Here is a 16,940-nt window from a genome sequence, read left to right on the forward strand (position 1 = left end):
AGTAAGCGACGCTCGCAGTGATTTCTATGGCAAGCCAAAGTAGTCACAAACGCCTGCTCAGGCATCTGATTTCACATTGACACGTCAAATGCATGCGATTTTACAGCAAAAAGTGCGTCCTTTGAAGTATCCAAACAGCCGAAAGAAATGTGCACTCTCGTAGTGTTTTCAAAATGGCAAGTCGAAAGCTTGCGCTCACTTCATAGGGCAGAAGTCTGTTATGCTTTGTCCGCTATATATGGGCTATTACGGTAAAGGCCTTGCTATCGAATACATTTTTTTTTTTTTCCACTTGGTCATAATGAGGGATGTTATGTCATTTAAATGACACATTTTAATTTAATGTGGCTAAGAGATCAGTGGTGTGGTACAGTTTACATGAATGTTGTTCATTTTAGCTGCTATATAAAGTTACCTTTGTAGCACCATGTAGCACCAGCACAGATGACCACCACAACATTTTTGGTGACTCCAAAGCACGCTAAGAACGCGCGTTGGAAGAGCACTGCCTCATCTTTGAAAAGTGTAACATATTTTGGCGAGCCAGCTAGGAGGAGGCGACAAAGTGATCAGCATTATTAACCCCCGCCCCCCTTCCTAACGAGTCAAGCCTTCAACAACATGGACACCAGTCAGATCCTGCATGAGTGCAGTTCTGTGGCAGCTTGGGGAAGAGTCTCTCTGGGATGTCTGCAGGTACCTGAAATGTGATGGCCTGGACAGTGGAGAGTCCCGCAGCAGGACACGGAGGGCACTTATCAAGATGGCTGAGTGTGTATTGGATGAGCTTGAGGAGAAACAAGAGGGTGATGAAGTTAAACAGTACTGTGCTGATTTATTAACATTCATTGAAAGACAAAGTAAAAAGTGTCATCAACGAGATGAAGTGTACCCATCAGAGAAGCCAGCTCCAAGAGAAGAAAAAAAAAACCTAATGTAAAGAAAAACGATTCCCCACTCAAGAGTCAATTAGAGCCAACTCGCCCATTGCCTGAGGTAACAATGCGAAGAGAGTTTAAAAGTGCTAGAAAAGTACTAGAAGCTGTAATCAGGGCTGTCAGTGCAGGGCTGCCTTAGAGAGACATGCTAGAAATCAAGCGTGGTCTGACACTTAGTTCACTTCTCACCATCCTGAAAGGTCACTATCGGGTAGATAGCTCCACTGAACTGTACCACCAGCTACTTAACATCTCTCAAGAGCCCAAAGAAACTGCTCTGAACTTTGTATTCCGTGCAATTGAGCTGAAGGAGAAGCTATTATGGAAAGCAGCAAATGAGGACACAGATGAACAGTACAGCAGAGCCGTGATTCAACGCAAGTTCCTCCGCACAATAGAGACTGGACTGTTAAGTGATTCTGTGAAATTCCAAATTCTGCTCTACCTCATTGATGTGAGTATATCAGATGAAGAACTTAAACAGAAAGTGGATGAGGCGGCCAAAGTTGAAAGTGAGAGACAAGAAAAACTGAAAAGATCCACTGCTGGTAAAACCCCCAAAGTACAGGAGCTTCAAGCAGATACGCAGGTGAAATCCACACCTGCCCAGAGCCCCTCTAAACTTAAGGAGTCCAACTCAACAGCAGCGATCACAACAGTAAAAGGGAACGAGACTAAGCCTGACAGCATGAATGCGCATCAGATGATGGAAGAACTTTGCAAAGAGATGAAGCAAATGTTTCTGGCTGTAATGGAAGCAAGCCCCTGTCCTCCTGAACAAAAGCAGAGAGTGAAAGGCTGCAAGAAATGCAGGGATGAGGGGACAGGTGAGAGCTGTTTGCACTGTTTCAAATGTGGGCAGGAAGGCCATTTCTCTCGCGGATGCAGAGCATCGTCGGGAAACGGACAGGGACTACTAAGATGGGGCCAGCAGTAGTCCAAGAAACAGTGCCCCAAAATGAGCAGCCACCACCCACCCCAGTCATTCAACCTACAATAGCTCTTGGAAAGAGAGCATCTGGTGCCTCATCAGCTGTAATTGTAGTTAACTATATACCATCTCGATACCAGCCACCGTTAGTAAACCTTGTAGGAAGCTGATGTATAGTGGACTGTGTCATGGACAATCGCCCAGTTAGAGCCCTGTGGGACACAGGAGCACAGTCCAGCACGGTGAATGACCCCTGGCGACTGAACCACCTCCCCCACACAGCTGTAAAACCCATCTCAGAGTTGTTGGGGGATGAGACACTGACAGTCTTTGCTGCCAATGACACGCCCATTCCATATATCGGCTGGATTGAAGTCACTTTTAGATTAGGCAGTGACCCCATCATCGGCTACAATGTCATTGAGGCCATCATTAACAGAAATGAGGAAAAGACGAAAAAGGAAAGAAAGCAGTTGGCACAGAAAGTTAGTAGAGCCCTTGAATTAACAGTGAATACTGCTCATCGTGTTATTAAGTTAATGCAAATGGAGATTCAGATTCAGAGATTGGTGTAGTCCGTACTGGTGGGAAAAGTGTGCCTTACCAGCTAACCAATTCACCAGTCTATATAAGAGCACATGTGAGTTCACGAGCCCAAGGCCAACATATGTTCTTTTCACCTGACTTATTTAATCCTCCCCCAGAAGGCACTATTTACAATGATGTACTTGTGCAGATCCAAGAAAGGAGAGTTCCATACATACCCATCTCCATGACCAACACGACTGATCGTACCATCTGTCTGTACCGTCACATTGTGATTGGATATCTGGAACCAGTCAAGACCGTATACACAGTACCTATACAAATTAATGACGAGAACTACTGCTGCTCCCCAAAGTTTATCATCCGCTGGTCTTCAAAGAACTACACCAGGACATGTGTCACTTGGGGGTCGAACGCTTGACCTGATTCGAGAACGGTTCTACTGGCCACAGATGAGTAGGGACGTTGAACATTTTGTCAGTAAAGTATGTGAATGCCTCAAGAAGAAGAAACCGAGTAAGCAGACCCGTGCACGTCTGGTGTCCATCCAGACCACATATCCATTCCAGCTCGTTTCCATAGATTTTCTGCATTTGGAGAAATGTAAGCATGGGTATGATTATATATTGGTGGTCATGGAAGATTTTACAAGATTCGCGCAGGCCTACGCAACAAAGAACAAAGCGGCCAAGACTGTAGCTGACAAGATTTTCAAAGATTTTGCCCTTAAGTTCGGGTTTCCCAGCAGACTACATCACGATATGGGTAAAGAGTTTGAGAACAGATTGATGCCCAGCTTGAAGAAACTCTCTGGCATCCAGGGCTTGCACACGACAGCATACCACCCCCTGGGTAACGGGCAGGTAGAGAGGTTTAACCGTACGCTGTCGTCCATGCTGCGCACCCTGGAGGACAAGGAGAAGGAGGATTGGAAGGAATATCTCGCTAAAATTGTCCATGTGTACAACTGCACAAAGAATGAGGCAACAAGTTACGCACCCAATTACCTTATCTTTGGACATTCATTTTGGACATGCCTATTGATCTGTTATTTAATCTGGAAAAAGATGAGGCCTGTGACACCTATGATGACTACCTGACTCATTGGAAGACGAGAATGCAGGAGGCATACAAAATTGTGGCAAAAACAGCTGCCAAGGGAGCAGTTCGGAGAAAAGTCCTCTACGACAGAAAGTTCTGGGGAGAGACCTCCACCCCGGCGACAGAGATCTCCTCAGAAACCTCACTCCCAGAGGGGGTCCTGGAAAGATCCAGTCCTACTGGGATGGCCAAGTGTACAAAGTGAAGGAAAGAAAAGCCAATGGCAGTCCCGTTTATGAGATCAGTCCAAAAAGTGGTAAAGGAAAATACAGAGTGGTTCACAGAAATATTCTGCTGCCCTGTGATTTCCTTCCCCTTGATCAGCCACCAGCTGAGATTCGTCAGCAACAGAAGGACTCCCAAAACTTTTCAAAGGGAAGAACAAACCCAGAACGACAGCATTGGAAACAGCTAGAGCAGAGTGACACCTCCAGCAACGAATGCAGCGGCAACTACTGTACCAGTGGCATCTCAGACCTGGCCGAGGGAGACAGCAAAGACAGGGTTAATTGAATCCTCTAGCAGAGCCTTTTCAGCCTCAGCAAAGTCCTCAGCATCACGTAGAGGATGTGCCACTACAAAGCAAAGAGGATTTGCAACTACAAAGCGAAGAGCATGTGCCACAACTTTATTGAGAGTCATTCCATCATACGCCATTAACTGTAAAAAGAGCATTTCATGGTGTATCATTAAGTAATCAGACTCCGTGTGTTAATGATTTTATAATCCATTTGCTGAGAATGTAATGTTAAAATATAGAAACCGTTATTGGGTTTAAACTGTGATTGAAGTAATTAATAAAATGATACAAAGAGTAATAAGAAAAGTTTATACAATTTATAAATGCTGGAGTAATGTAGCTATACACTGAATTGTGATTTTCAACGTTTGAGTATAGAGTTTGCACTGTACTTACCTGTATTTATGTTACCAGAGTCTAATGTGATACTTTAATGATATTTACTATACTTGCCTCTGCACAGTGTAAGAGTGAGTATTGAACAGGTTTAAAATTATTGTGTAATGGGTTTAGAAAAGGTAACTTTAAGTATATTGCAATGGTGTGTCCAGTCAGTGTCATGGATATGCATAAATGCTTGCATTTTGAGACATTATTTTTGATACTGTTAAGAAAACTGACGCTAGTAGAGTGAAAGAGCGATCAGTATGTAATAAGTGAGTTTGAGTGCACATGCTACAGAGAGTCTTCCCGATCTAACCTGTCTTTTTCATACTTTCATACAGAAATAAATGTGTTGCACAAAGGAAGAGCACTGCCTCATCTTTGAAAAGTGTAACACATCTCTCAGAAATCAGAGCTTGGCAAGACTAATATCACCTATAATCATACATCATAAAGGTTATATTATTTATATATATATTTAAAAAGCCATAATTTAAACCTCAGACTAAGATATGAAATGAATGAATGGAACAACCACAGAGCGCTCACCAATCAAATAGCCGAGCTGCGCGTCTCAGTCTCTCAAAAACCAAACCAGTTGTCTCTCTAGAGCAGGCTAATAATCATCTTAGATGTGGATAAATTTTCTATTTGGCCTAAATGTTTGCATCTTTATATTCTGCTGGTTTGCCTGGCACACGCACATTTGTTTAGTGAAGTTCACAAAAAGACTCGCTTAAGCGGCCGTTCACATACGCGGTAAGTGCGCTCATAATGGAAGCGACGCACACGCAATGTGACGTGCTCGTTTTTTCCAGGCACATTAAAAACCATAGACAGTAAAAGAAATGGACACAGCGACCCCATTGGATCCAACGCAGACAAGTGAAGTCAATTAGAAGCACTTACTTCCGGGTGGTCGAGCATACTGCGCAGATTCAAACTGAGCTTGATGACGTAGATGTCAACTGAGCAACCTGTAAATCTTCTAATCACTGTGCCAAGAGAAATCTGAATCACCCACCAAATCTTTCAGAGAAGGCGAGCGTGAACAGGAGCAAATTTTGGTAAGTATTCTGATTAATTATATCCCTTAACGTCATGCCTCCACGTCCCCCTGATAGCCTCATAGACAGTAAAAGATTTCCTGCAAGATTCTCCTCCTGTCCATACGGTAATTTCCCTAGTGTGCGACAGAGAGTTGCTAGTTATGACGCAATCGTTAGCCTAATTTTTACAAAAACTGCTTCTACAGGACCATCACGTAAGATACCAGGTAATGGAGCCTTTTATACATTTTCGTGTTTCTTTATAAATAATGAATGGACAAATGGAGTCTTTAAACGCCTCAGATGTAAAGTTATTCGGTGGGGGTCTGCTAGCCAATGGCAGTGCCCAGGGGTGCTTCAAAAAAATATGAAACCCGGCCCCCCAGTTAAAAAAATCTCAACTGGGGGGAGTCACGTGACACGATGCGAAAGGAGGCTGAGTAAGAGCGAGCTCCGCTTCAATCTGCTTAGTTTATCCTATCATTCACTTTGTTCCGATGAAAGTTTTTGTGATTTGGGTATCTAAGTGATATTTGAACAAGACAATGTCAAAAAACTCGAAATCCTCGGCCTGTGGGGACATTAAAAAGCACTTACGTTCACACGCGCCCGATGCGTCTCAGGATCAAGATGGCCGAGGCCCAGCCGAGCCTGAAACGGTCTCGGAGTCTCTTGCTGAGAAACACGACATCGCCAACATTTACACGATCCTGACAAAAATATCCGGTGACATGGATGGTATTACGGAGATACGGAAAACTACCGCGTCGATGGAGGCTAAATTATCCACTCTCATCACAAGGCTGGACGAGGTGGAAAAACGAGTGGAGTTTTTGGAAGGATCCGAGAAAGAACTAAAAGCTAATCCACCTGCCAGTAAAGTCGAGCTGGATCAGTTATGGGACAAAATTGAAGATATGGAAAATCGCAGCAGACGCAACAATATTCGTATCGTCGGAATTCCGGAAGGCAAAGAAGGCCAGGATATGGTGAAGTTTCTGGACGGCATTATTCCGCCTCTGATTGATCGGTCGGACCGGCATTTAGAGATAGAACGCGCGCACAGATCCCCCAGTCAACGTCCCAACTCGACTGACAAACCCCGGCCTATACTGGCAAGATTTCTACGTTCTGCCGACAGGGACTTTGTGCTTCGTGCAGCCAGGAATAAAGGTAGTCTAAGCTGGGAAAACAACAATATAATGGTCTTCCCGGACTTCGCCAGATCTACTCAGCTGAAGAGAGAGCGTTTTAAGGAGTGTAAAAAAATTCTCCACACGAAAAAGGTGAGCTTCGCGCTTCTGTATCCTGCTAAACTGAGAATCGAAGCAAGGGACGGCCGCAGGACTTTCACATGCCCGCGACAGGCTATGGCTTTCATTGAAAAAATGGAGTAACGTTGTCACTGCCTTTTCCTTATCCCTCTTTTTATTTTTATTTATTTTTTATTTTATTTTTTTATTTTTTATTTTTATTTTATATTTATATTTATTTTTTTTTTTTCTCGTCCTCACCACCGCTGATGGGAGTTTATTGTCTTTCATTGGATAAGTTATTGTAGAAGCAGACTCTTCACGGAGCACCTCCTGATCAAGAGCCACGGACCTCTGGATCATTGTGAGATGGACTTTAGATAAGGTTAAGCGCACTGTTCAGGTTCAGCGCACCTTTTCTTTTTCTTTTCTATGGGTTGTTTGGGGCTTTAAGGTCATATTATTGCTTAGTTATGTTTCAGAGAAACTGGGCTTGGCTATATTTGTTACTGTTTATGAAGAATGTCACTTTCTGACTTAGAGAAATTATCGTTTTGTACTTGGAACGTGAATGGGTTGGGGCATCATATTAAAAGGAGGAAGGTGGTGTCTGTACTTAGGCGGAACAGATTTGATATTATATTTTTACAAGAAACACATCTTGCTAACCAGGAAGCTGAGAAACTGGGCAGGGCAGTCGGAGGATTTGTGTTCTGCAGTGAAGGGTCAAGTAGTAGTAGGGGGTAATGATTTTAGTTAAAAAACATCTACAATTTAGATTGGTTAAACAAATGAATGATACAATAGGAAGAGTTATTATGGTCTGGGCTGAAATCCAGGGCCAAAATATACTGTTGGCAAATGTTTACGCACCCAATCTTGATGATCACAATTTTTTTATAGATTTGGAATCAAAGATGCAAGCAACGAGGAACCACTACGAGATTGTTCTGGGTGGAGACTTTAATTTATTAATGGACCCTGTTCTTGATCATAGTGGCTCAAAAGTTTGTACTACACCTAAAGCTAGAATGGTGCTACAAAGGATGTGTAAATATTTAGGCCTTACTGATATTTGGAGACTCCTGAATCCACAAGGGAGAGATTATACTTTTTTTTTCAAATGCACATAATATTTTTTCAAGAATTGATTTTTTTCTTCTGTCAAGATCACTTATCCCATCTGTAATTACATGTAACATAGGAAACATCTTAGTTTCAGACCATGCCTGGGTGGGTTTGCAGATGAAACCTTATATTGAGAGGAAAAAAACATTCAGATGGCGTTTGAACAAGTCCCTTTTACAAATTCCAGCATTTAAACAAATGTTAAAAACAGAAATTAATAATTACGTAGATACTAATTGGGCATCTGTGTCCTCAGTTGGTCTGGCATGGGATGCACTTAAGGCAGTTATTAGAGGTCGTGTAATTCAATACGCGAGCTTTTACAAAAAGCTTAAAGAAAAAGAAATTTCGGAATTGGAAAATAATATAAAAAAAGCTGAAACAAAGATGAAACGTCATACGACACCTAGTGGCCTCAGGGAATTAACGCAACTAAAATATAGATATAATAACATTTTGTCTCAAAAGATGGAGTTTCTGTTATTTAGAGCAAGACAGACCTACTTTGAGTCAGGGGATAAGGCAGGCAAACTTTTAGCCAATTATATTAAACACAAGGAGTCCTCAACAATTATTGCAGCTGTCAGAGCTCCTGGAGGAGAGTTTTTTACTGCTGCTACAGATATAAACAAGCAGTTTAAAGATTTTTACATTGACCTTTATAAATCTACATCCTCGTCAACTAACGAGGAAATTAGTGATTTCCTGGAGCCACTAGACCTTCCTCAATTATCAAGTGAGCAGAAGGAATTTCTTGACTTAGATATAACGTTGGAGGAAATAATGGAGGTTATCAAAGCATTACCTACAGGGAAAGCTCCTGGACCAGATGGCTTTGTCGCCGAGTTCTTTAAGGACCTGGTTTCAGAACTGGCTCCGTTAATGTTAGAAGTCTTTATGGAGGCACTTCAGAGGGGTGAATTGCCACAAACAATGTCACAAGCTGTCATTAGCCTTATACTTAAAAAGGACAAAGATGCAAGTGATTGTAAAAGCTACCGCCCAATATCACTGATCCAATTGGATACTAAAATTTTGTCAAAGATTCTAGCTAATCGCTTAAACAAAGTTATTTCATCGCTCATACATGTGGATCAAGTAGGCTTCATTATTGGTCGAAGTTCTTCTGATAATATTCGAAGGTTTATTGACATCTGGTGGTCAGTAATGGAGGAACAAATCCCAATTGCAGCCATTTCATTAGATGCGGAAAAGGCTTTCGACATGGTAGAGTGGCATTACCTTTTCAAAATTCTAGAAGTTTATGGTTTTGGCAATACATTCATTAGATGGATTAAATTACTTTATAAACAACCCTTAGCTACAGTGCAAACCAACGGTCTGATGTCAGAGTATTTTTCTCTGGGCAGAGGAACCCGACATAGCAGGGGGAGAAGTACACAAGCTTATGCTTTATGCCGATGACATTTTATTGTTTGTTTCTGATCCCAGCAGATCTATACCCTGCCTCCTTAGAACAATCGACTCGTTCTCTAAGTTTTCTGGCTATAGGGTGAATTGGTCGAAAACCGAAGCTCTTGCACTAACTGCTTTTTGCCCATCAACAGCCTTTCACCCTGGCATATTCCAATGGCCCAAGTTAGGTTTAAGATACTTAGGCATTCTATTTCCCCCTGACTTTAAGGAATTAGTTAGAGTTAACTTTGATCCCTTAATGAAAAAAATCTCATGTGATATGGAGAGGTGGGCTCCACTCCTCTTGTCACTGGCTGGGAAAGTCAATGTAATTAAAATGAGTTGTACACCCAAACTTAATTACTTATTACAGTCACTCCCAATACAAATACCTCTTTCATATTTTAAACAGTTTGATAGAATTTGTAAGAATTTTATTTGGAACGGTAAGCGGCCCCGATTACATTCCAATAAGTTACAGAGGCCTGTAGAAAAAGGTGGTCTAGGGCTGCCCAATGTATTGTATTATTATTACGCTTTTAGTCTTAGACACTTGGCTCACTGGTCACTTCCCCCTGAGCGAGCCCCCCCTTGGTACAAGATTGAACAGTCTGCTTTGCCATCCATTTCGCTTTTACAAAGCATATCCATTAAACTGGTTGGAAAGGTAAAAAAGCATCCAATTATTTCACACTTAAATGCGATATGGTTAAAGATCTCACGTCTGCATAGTTTTAACCCCTATTTAAATGTTAGCTCAAGCATCTGGCTGAATCCAAAACTGTGTATTAATAAAGCTCCCTTTCTTTGGAAAGACTGGGCGAAGAAGGGTCTTGTCAATCTAGGAGATCTTTATGAAAATGGTAGTTTGAAGTCATTTGAGTGTATCCAGCAGCAATACAATGTACCTCGATCTCAGTTTTTCCGATATTTACAACTACGACATCTACTATGTGAAACTTTCGGTTCCACTACCCAGTTTCCTGAGTTAGCAGATGCCCATTGTAGGATTTTTTCATTATACGGGAAGGGTCATGAAGCATCTATGTACTACTCGTGGTTGATTCAAAACATTGGTGAAGCAAATTCTCAAGCGCTTAAGAAAATATGGGAAAGGGATCTGAACATTATATTAGATGATAAAGAGTGGCAGGGAATTTTAAAGAATGCTAAAATGGCTTCGAGGGATGCCAGAATACGTCTTATACAGTTTAAGATTGTACATCGGTTTTACTGGACCCCTTCCAGATTGTTTAAACTTGGGTTAAAGGATACACCTTTGTGTTGGAGATGTAAGGCTGAGACTGGTGATTTAGCTCATGCCCTTTGGTCCTGCATAAAAGTTCAAGATTTTTGGAAAAGAGTTCAGGAACACATATGTTTAATCTTAGACCTCCAGGTCTTACTATGTCCTAAGCTTTTTATATTAGGTGGGTGGATAAATAATGATATAATAAACGCCGGCACAAAATCCTGGATTCAAACTAGTCTATTGATTGGCAGACAAATTATTCTCCGGAGCTGGAAATCAGAAGACGCCCCCTCTTTTCAAGAATGGGTAGCTGAACTCTCAAGAGTGGCTGCATATGAAAAAATGTCATATAAGCAGAGGGACAACTTAAAATTGTATTTTAAAAAATGGTCAAAGTACTTAATCTATTTGGAAGTGGAGCATGTGAATAGCATGTTTTGATTGTGACACTGTAAAGACTACATTTTATTTATTTTTTTTTTAAATTGTTATTTCCACTCCTTTTTCTTTACACAATGTTGATTGTGTGGTTCGTCTAATGTTAGCCAAGGAATGACCTTAAAGCCATCATTAGGGAATAGTTCGGGTGGTTAGTTAAAGGGAAAAGAAAAAAAAAAAAAAAAATCAGATTCTGAATGGTATTCTGTATTCTATCCTGTCATTTGCATGAGAATCAATAAAATTGTTAATCTCAAAAAAAAAAAATCTCAACTGTTCAGAATCCTGCAAGCGCACCCCAGGTCATGTGACAAGAACCAACCAATCAGCTTCATCCTTTACTGTAACAACTTTGAAAGCTCTGCCAAGATGAAGGAACAGCTGTTCATAGCTATATATGGATTGCCATTTTGAAATAAATTTAGTAAATGGATTTGCAGCACTAAAAATCGCTTGCAGTTGCTCTTTTAGGTGCGATATGTGAACGGGTTCTGCGTTATGAAAATGTGCGCATTTAATTGATTCAGTCATGTTCAAAGGATCACTAAACCTTTGTCATGGTATCTCTCTTTGCATGATAAATATATTTTTAGAAATTAATAATTATTTAGGTTTAACAGTGATAACTATGAAAAAAAAAGATGTACGACGTTCTATACGTTCTATAACAATTAATAATTTTGTAATTGTTACAGATGCAAATACAGATGCAAATACTGGCTGTTACATAAAAATGTAACATATAATATCATAATTATGAGTTTATTTTTTATTTTTTACATATGTAATTAGAATATGAATTAATGAGCATTAATTGATAAGAACTATTTCATGTCTTTTCATTTACTGTCAGGGAAAGGAACAGGATCCAGCTGCGGTTGAATGAATGAAACGTTTTATTGATAAACTCAGAGGACTTAATCCGCTGGAGCATGAGACAGTCAGCTTGGTGATCCCTATGGCAACAGCCGCACAGCAGCGGGGAACAGGTGGCAGATCAGCGCTGGAAAGGCGTAGCAGGAGTCCAAAGGCAATGCACAGGTAAGTAGAGACAGCCGCCTGGTAGATGTGGGCTACTGAGAAATGAGAGGCAAGGCAGAAAAAAGAAAAAAAAGCAGGAACAGCAGATCGACTAGACAGAGGGAAAGATACAAAAGATATGGCTAGCAACAAGAAACTTACTTTAACAATGCTTACGGACTGACACAAGATAGCAAACACAAGGGCATGATAAAGGGAAGATAATCAGCGTAAGACAGGGTGGAGGTGAGGGAGAAAATGTTAACAGGGATAACAAGAAGGGCGGAGAAAACATAGCGGGGATAGTGAAACACCTGGCGAGCCAGCAAAACCCAAATCATGTGCTCCAGGACAGAAAAGGCGTCAGCCCCCACTGAGATCATGACATTTACAGTAGCATGAACAACGAGTAGTCAAGTAACTTAAGTATTTTTTTAAAATAAGAAATCGACTAGCAGAAATCAGTAGTCGTGCAACCCCTAACGTAAACACCTGAACAACATTTCTTTTCCACTTCATGAGTATTTTACCATTTGATTTGAGCAAAACTAGTGTCATATCACATCAAGTTATCTTCCTGATGTATCCAAATTCCTTAGCATATCCAAAACCTCAGAACAACTTGATGATGTAACAGAAACTATGGACTCTCTCTTTTCTAGCACTTTAAATACAGTTGCTCGTTTACGCTTAAGGAAGGTTAAGGAAAACAGTTTGACACCATGGTATAATGAGCATACTCGCACCCTAAAGAGAGCAGCCCAAAAAATGGAGCGCAGCTGGAGGAAAACAAAACTAGAGGTATTTCGTATTGCTTGGCGGGAAAGTAGCATATACTATAGAAAAGCATTAAAAACTGCTAGATCTGATTACTTTTCTTCTCTTTTAGAAGAAAACAAACATAACCCCAGGTATTTATTCAATACAGTGGCTAAATTAACGAAAAATAAAGCCTCAACAAGTGTTGACATTTCCCAACACCACAACAGTAATGACTTTATGAACTACGTTACTTCTAAAATCGATACTATTAGAGATAAAATTGCAACCATTCAGCCGTCAGCTACAGTATCACATCAGACAGTGCACCATAGACCCCCTGAGGAACAGTTCCACTCATTCTCTACTATAGGAGAGGAAGAATTGTATAAACTTGTTAAATCATCTAAACCAACAACATGTATGTTAGACCCTATACCATCTAAGCTCCTAAAAGAGGTGCTTCCAGAAGTCATAGATCCTCTTTTGACTATTATTAATTCCTCATTGTCATTAGGATATGTCCCCAAAACCTTCAAACTGGCTGTTATTAAGCCTCTCATAAAAAAAAACACAACTTGACCCCAGAGAACTTGTTAATTATAGACCAATCTCGAATCTCCCTTTTCTGTCCAAGACACTAGAAAAGGTGGTATCCTCACAATTATATTCCTTCTTAGAGAAAAATGGTATAAATGAGGATTTCCAGTCAGGATTTAGACCGTATCATAGTACTGAGACTGCTCTCCTTAGAGTTACAAATGATCTGCTCTTATCATCTGATCGTGGGTGTATCTCTCTATTGGTCTTATTGGATCTTAGTGCTGCGTTTGACACAATTGACCACAGCATTCTTTTGCATAGACTTGAACACTTTGTTGGCATCAGTGTAAGTGCATTAGCATGGTTTAAATCGTACTTATATGACCGCCATCAGTTCGTAGCAGTGAATGAAGATGTATCGCATCGATCACAAGTGCAGTATGGAGTACCTCAAGGCTCAGTACTAGAGCCGCTACTCTTCATGCTTTATATGTTACCCTTGGGAGATATCATCAGGAAACATGGTGTTAGCTTTCACTGTTATGCTGATGATACTCAGCTCTATATTTCCTCGCAGCCCGGTGAAACACACCAATTTGAAAAACTAATGGAATGCATAGTCGATATAAAAAATTGGATGACGAGTAATTTCTTACTGCTAAATTCAGAAAAAAACAGAGGTGTTAATCATAGGGCCTAAAAACTCTGCTTGTAATAACCTAGAACACTGTTTAAGACTTGATGGTTGCTCTGTCAATTCTTCGTCATCAGTTAGGAACCTAGGTGTGCTACTTGATCGCAATCTTTCCTTAGAAAGCCACGTTTCTAGCATTTGTAAAACTGCATTTTTCCATCTCAAAAATATATCTAAATTACGGCCTATGCTCTCAATGTCAAATGCAGAAATGTTAATCCATGCATTTATGACTTCAAGGTTAGACTATTGTAATGCTTTACTGGGTGGTTGTTCTGCACGCTTAGTAAACAAACTACAGCTAGTCCAAAATGCAGCAGCAAGAGTTCTTACTAGAACCAGGAAGTATGACCATATTAGCCCGGTCCTGTCCACACTGCACTGGCTCCCTATCAAACATCTTATAGATTTTAAAATATTGCTTATTACTTATAAAGCCCTGAATGGTTTAGCACCTCAGTATTTGAATGACCTCCTTTTACATTATACTCCTCTACGTCCGCTACGTTATCAAAACTCAGGCAATTTGATAATACCTAGAATATCAAAATCAACTGCGGGCAGCAGATCCTTTTCCTATTTGGCGCCTAAACTCTGGAATAACCTACCTTACCTACCTTACCATACAATGCTAGATTAAAGACCCATCTCTTTAACCTGGCATACACATAACATACTAATATGCTTTTAATATCCAAATCTGTTAAAGGATTTTTAAGCTACATTCATTAGGTAAACCAGAACCGGAAACACTTCACTTCGTACTTTCTACATCATTAGAAGAATGGCATCTACGCTAATATTTGTCTGTTTCTCTCTTGTTCCGAGGTCACCGTGGCCACCAGATCCAGTGTGTATCCAGATCAGATGGTGGATCAGCACCTAGAAAGGACCTCTACTGCCCTGAAAGACAGGGGAGACCAGGACAACTAGAGCCCCAGATACAGATCCCCTGTAAAGACATTGTCTCAGAGGAGCACCAGGACAAGACCACAGGAAACAGATGATTCTTCTGCACAATCTGACTTTGCTGCAGCCTGGAATTGAACTACTGGTTTCGTTTGGTCAGAGGAGAACTGACCCCCAACTGAGCCTGGTTTCTCCCAAGGTTTTTTTTCTCCATTCTGTCACCGATGGAGTTTCGGTTCCTTGCCGCTGTCGCCTCTGGCTTGCTTAGTTGGGGTCACTTCATCTACAGTGATATCATTGACTTGATTGCAAATAAATGCACAGACACTATTTAAACTGAACAGAGATGACATCACTGAATTCAATGATGAACTGCCTTTAACTATCATTTTGCATTATTGACACACTGTTTTCCAAATGAATGTTGTTCAGTGCTTTGACGCAATGTATTTTGTTTAAAGCACTATATAAATAAAGGTGATGATGATGATGATACAAATAACTGTAAAGGTATTGACGTTGACCAATTTAAAATTCCAATTTAAAATAAAGTAAAGAATGTACACTGCCTGCTACTTCTATGAAACAAACATTATTTTAAAGGAAAAATCACACAACATTTCTTCCATGTTTTAATTTTAATAGTAAATCACCTTTGTTTGCCAAAAAATAAAGTTAGCTTAATTTTCAATAATTAAATTATAATTGATGAAATTTGTTTTTTGCCTTCATTTCATAACCAGAAAAAATTAACTACACAACACAGAATTTATAAGGGAAAAATTCATGAGGCAAGAAAAAATATAAGTTATTTTATGCATTCAAATAGTTAGACATGCTAAAACACACAATTTGGTAACAATAAAAAAAAAAATAGAAAGAAATAAAAAAATAAAAAAAATAAAAAATTTCATAGGGGCACTATGTAACAGCCACAGCTACCCCAATCATCACCAGCACCTGATCCCAATCGCTGGAGTACGGATCACCTGCACCTGCACCCAGCAATCTCTCACCTGGATAAAGCCACCATCAGGCCAGGCCGGTCTACCGTTCACTATCCCAAACTAGTGCCCAAACCCATCTCCTCTAACCCGTAATTTCTGTGTCCTCAGATTCCCAATTTCCATTTATACTCCTTTGCCGTCTCCCCCTGTGTTACTCTCCAGAGCTCTGGAATTTATCATTGCTATGATTTACCATTACATTGTCATAGTGGAAATCAGCTTACCAAATAATAAACTTGACTGACTCTTTTTACTCTTACTCGGGTAATTAGTTTTGCTTGAGTAAATATTACTATAAGTACTTTTACTTGAGTACAGTTTTTGGGTACTCTACACACCTCTGACTACATCACTGTTGAAATACTAACTAACTATCAGCACTAGTACTAGTCAAGCACTCACCTGTGAGCAGAACAGACATCAGTGTGATTATCTCCATTTCTGAGGGAAAAAACAGAAATCAGTCTCAATAAATGATGCAGACGCTGAACATCTGACCAGATCCAGAACATCAGATCATGTCATTTCTGCTTTATCATCGCTTATTAGATTCTACATCAGTCATAAATACACACATGAAGCTTCTGAAGCTGATGTGTGTCACGATTCAGTGTGAAAATACACTGAAAATACATCAAACTTACAGTAAAAGCAGCTGTGACTGCCTGAACTTTACAGTAAAAAAATACAGCAGAAATATTTTAGGTTTACAGATTTAAGTTGCATCCACAGTAAAACATTTTACTGAACATTATTTGTAAAAAAAACAACAACAATATATATATATATATATATATATATATATATATATATATATATATATATATATATATATATATATATATATATATATATCATATATAACAACCAACTGAAACAGTAAAATCTTTCAAATACTGACAAAAGCACAAATTGTGTTATAGTTAAAAAGAGAAACCCACATAATGAATCTATTATATGAATGAAACAATGACACAAGGACTATACAATTACATTTCTAAGTTATATATAGTATGATACAGTTATCAGATTTTTACTCTATGCTTTTTTGT

At 39.9% G+C, this 16,940-nt stretch overlaps 2 protein-coding genes across 3 annotated transcripts in view; both read right to left on the minus strand.

Moving 5' to 3' along the window:
* The window catches only part of LOC128011426 (macrophage mannose receptor 1-like), a 95,475-nt gene that overhangs the window by 78,102 nt on the left and 433 nt on the right, over positions 1 to 16,940 (minus strand). The gene's annotated exons all lie outside the window — the stretch shown is intronic.
* LOC128011424 (macrophage mannose receptor 1-like) overlaps positions 1 to 16,940 on the minus strand; it is a 139,212-nt gene that overhangs the window by 42,463 nt on the left and 79,809 nt on the right. The window lies entirely within an intron of this gene.

This window comes from Carassius gibelio, chromosome B23 (assembly GCF_023724105.1).
Source record: "Carassius gibelio isolate Cgi1373 ecotype wild population from Czech Republic chromosome B23, carGib1.2-hapl.c, whole genome shotgun sequence".
In the NCBI taxonomy this organism is placed as follows: Eukaryota; Metazoa; Chordata; class Actinopteri; order Cypriniformes; family Cyprinidae; genus Carassius; species Carassius gibelio.